Source organism: Trachurus japonicus, chromosome 15 (genome assembly GCF_045865225.1).
Source record: "Trachurus japonicus isolate A0001 chromosome 15, Traja_1.0".
NCBI lineage: Eukaryota > Metazoa > Chordata > Actinopteri > Carangiformes > Carangidae > Trachurus > Trachurus japonicus.
This window is the reverse complement of record NC_140921.1, coordinates 28,044,179-28,048,511: the sequence shown is the minus strand read 5'-3', so window position 1 is coordinate 28,048,511 and position 4,333 is coordinate 28,044,179.

Genomic DNA, 4,333 nt, shown 5'->3' with positions numbered 1-4,333 from the left:
TCCTGCCTCCTCTGCAGCTGCAGCTCCAACGGTGCGTGTGGAGAGCGGCCGTGCGTCCGCGTCAGCCCAGTGTGCGCTCCAGCAGTGAGTGCGGAGGAGGCAGCTGAGGCAGGACCACACCACACACACACTGTCTATAGAGGCATTACAGAAACTGGGCTGATGTCTCCGGGGACATTTGTTATTGACTCCACGGTCTATCACCCCCCCTCCCCCCCAGGACTGCTTCTGACGGAGGCTCCACAAGCATCTACACCACCACAGAACCATCAGACCTACACTGATTACCATCAGGTTGTAGGCTTTATAAAAAACAGAATTGTTGTTAATTCTGTCTTCAAGTGAAGGTGAACAGGATAAAACCAGCCATTATACCGATATAAAAAAAAAACTTCATACAAACTGTAAACTAAATTCTTTAGTAATGTAAAACTAACAATACAACAGTCCAACAGTATAATAATATTTCCTCTATAGTTAAATTATAAAGTAGCATTGATGGAAACACTCAATCAACACTCACATAGTCTATACTGAAGTACAGTGTTTTAGTTTGCTTTACCCCAGCTGTAAAAGTAATAATGTCCCGTTCATCTCTAAAAGCAAAGGCTCTTGCCCTCAATAAAACACCAGGAGGCAACAGGTGCTGCGGGATTTATATTTAGTGACCCATGTGAGGGCCAGTTGTGGGTCAGAGTCAGACAACAACTGGGACCTCCTTCTGTAAATACCATTGAAACTAAATATTTGGGTCGCTGCAGCCTTTAATGGGAGAGTGGCCGTATGGCTATTCAGTTTACTGTGGAGTTAAAGAGCATCATTGAGTTTATTAAATATTTATATGAGACATTGATGTCTGCTGAGTTCATCATTCAAATGGCCTCACACCACTCTGTTAGAGAGATTTGCCGGCTCAGTGCTTTAAAACTGTTTACTGTAACAGACACATTTCTCCAATCCTGACTTCTCCACACTGACTCTCAGTCAATTAAGATTGATTTAAAGATGTAAAGTCTGCCTGAGCAACATAACATAAATGTTAAAGGTCCATACTATATAAAAGTAAATGCTCAACTAATTTTTGATTATAGAGAAGCTCTAGGTTCTGTAGTAACTTTGTGATGTCACAATAGAGTAGTCACCATCCTCAACCATACTGTACCTCCACCCTGTCCACATGGACCCACCATTAAACCTTGCAGGATTAACTTAGCCTGAGTGTTAACCAGAAATCTGGTCTATTTTTATTGGATCACTCAACAATGAGCCAGTGTGCTGATTGGCTCACTGACGTGTTGTGACTAGAGCACTGGAAAAGAGAGTAACGACACGCATTGGGCAAATGGAAGCGCCTCCTGATGGCGGAATATGGGTATTGCAAAAGCGCCCAAGAACTGACATCTCTGCATTGTTGGTGAATGAGCAAGTGCGGCGGTTTCAATAATTTAAGGACATTTCTAGATCACCCACGTTAATAGCATCATCGTGGATCCTTTACAGATGAATATTAACACATATGCTAATAAAAAAAAACACAAAAATGCTGTCTGCATTAATGTTTCAATCTACATTTTGTAATAAACAAATTATAAGTATAATTTGATATGACCAAGACACCTAAAAACAAAAACACGGCCGTTTTCATCAATTTACAAGAAAGTGGGCAACACACACACATTAGAGTGAATGGGTTTTCTGGGCGCTTTTGCAATACCCATATCCTGCCACTCGGGGCGCAAAACCCTTACCACGGGAGTCAATGGTGGTGTCGTTACTCTCTTTTCCAGTGCTCTAGTTGTGACTAAATGGACTTGTACTAATAGGCCTATAACACTCTTGTAGTTGCAAGGATGAAGCAAGTGCTTTACCCTGTCAGTCACATTCACCCATTCACACACACATTCATGCAGGACTTGGATCTATATACATGGATCAGGCCTAACAACCTGATCACTGACAGGTTAAGTGAATAACAGTGAATAACACTTCATCATGGCACTTGTTAGTGGGTGGATATATTTCAATCAGGACAGACTATTTACGACAAGAGAGCCAGGTTTGAAGATGAAGATGAAATTACATTTATTGTGCACAAAATAAACTGTGGTGCTGAGACCACAGGGTGTAGACCAGCTGAGTAAACTGATATGGGGATGAGAAGCTTGCACCTGTTAGTGGGTGGATATATTAGGCAGCAGGTGAACATGTCCTCAGAGCTGCTGTGTTAGAAGCAGGACAAATGTTCAGTGTAAGGATCTGATCCAGTTCTCCAAGGAGGACTGGGTCTCTCATGTGCTGCAGCTGCAGCTCTTGTGGGCTGTTCCCGGTCTGCAGTGGTCAGGATCTATCAAAGTGGTCCAAGGAAGGAAGAGTGGTGAAGCAGCCACACGTTCATTGATACACGTGGGGAGAGAAGGCTGGCCCTTCTCCTGCAGATGCAGGTCAAAAGGTCAAAGTCCTGGAATTCACAGAAAGGAACACAAATTGTCTTCAACCAAAAATGTACATACAAATCGGAAGATTCCAAAAAACAAAAACAAAACACATACACATACACAAAAATGAAAAAACCAAGAACTCAAAGGAATGGTACACGAAGGAGAGCACACAGACTAAATAGACTGGTTAATTACAAAACAAGACACAGGCGAGAGAGATGCAGACAATGCAGGAGTAGCCTATATATAAATAATATAATCTAAAATAAAAGAGAAAACCCCAAACTAAACAGGAGAACATACAGAGGACTTGACAAGTTCACTGACCTCCACTGACTGAAAAAACATTTCACTTCAGATTTCAAAGCACCTGAGTCTTCTGAGTTAAAGCTGCAGCATTTGAGTCCTGCTCTTAAAGGGACAACGAGGAGTTTGCTTTTGGTTATAAAAGAGTCTCATATTAATGTGGATTACCCACACATGTTATTGGGTCCATTTTCGATAAATATGTCGTTTTGTCTTCATCGTTATTTATTATTATTTAGTGGTTGGCTTGCCCAGCATTTCCTACTTTCGGTTTCGCGGACGCTGCCCGACGGGTCATGGGAATAACGCTGCCGGATCGCCGTTTATGGTCGGAACTATGGCGGTATCTGATCGCCTTCGAACCTCCGACTTTCATTCTTGATTAATGAAAACATTCTTGGCAAATGTTTTCGCTTTCATCTGTCTTGCGCCGGTCCAAGAATTTCACTGTGCGCGCGGAGGCTCATGGAAAATGTAGTGTGAAAACACTTAGCTTTCCAAAACTCCTTGTTGTGTAGGGAGGTCCATCGGAGGAGCAGCAATAGTCTTCAAAAGGTCACATGTCCATCTGCTCCTCATCCACCTACGCTGGTTATCTTCTGTGGCATCCTTTTCATGTTAATGTGATTTTAATGACCATAATTGGTGCAACAGAAGTAAAATCCAGCACAGGGACTGCTGGCATGTCTCTAAAATGCAGCACTTGAACAGCCTTGATGTCTGCTCAGCATCAGTGGAATAAACATTTTGCTGGCATTCATTTAAAGTAAACAGCCATCAAAGAGTCATACTGCTCTGGCCTCTGCCCATTGCATTAATCCACAGTGACACCATACCACAGCAGCAAGTCATCAGTGGTGTTGGCCCCGGCCCCACGCTCCATGTCCGAGACAGTGCTTTTAAAGGTACACTCAGGCACTGGTGTTTGTGTTAGTGTGAGTTATTTTGAGTCGAACTTGGATGAATTCTCATTTAGGCTTCTGAATCATTTTTGACTCTTTGTATATATTAGGATAATTCTAAAGACAACACCACACGGCAGCTGGAGCATGACTTACATGGACCATGCTGAGACGCAAGTGCTGGCAGCCTGAGACAGCTCGATGGGTCTCTCTGTGTTATGTGCGTTTTTCACATTTGAAGCACTGAGATTAACGTTTATAATGAAACAGAATTCAGATTGCGGATTTGTTAAGTTGTTGGCTGTGTTAAAACCAAGGGTTGACTCCTGCAGATGAAAGATGAGTTGATGAAACGTGATCCAGTCGGTCCCATGTGCCCATTTATTGCAGATGTGTAGTTTACAGAGTTAATCAACAACAACAATAAAACTGATATCAGGGTTAGAAGGTCAGGGATGGCAACACGGTCAAAGAACTGTTGCTTTTCTCAGCCACACTGTGCTGCTGGGGATAATGGCCTTCCCCCTTGGGCCCCACCTTCCTCCCAGGTGTCCACCAAATGGGGCTATAGACCCATCTATGGCCATGCTGTCACTCCACTCATCCATCCATTGTGCGCATCCACTCTCACATCCACTCACAACAGTGATAAGAATATCAGCGTTATAAAATACAGCATTACTAAAG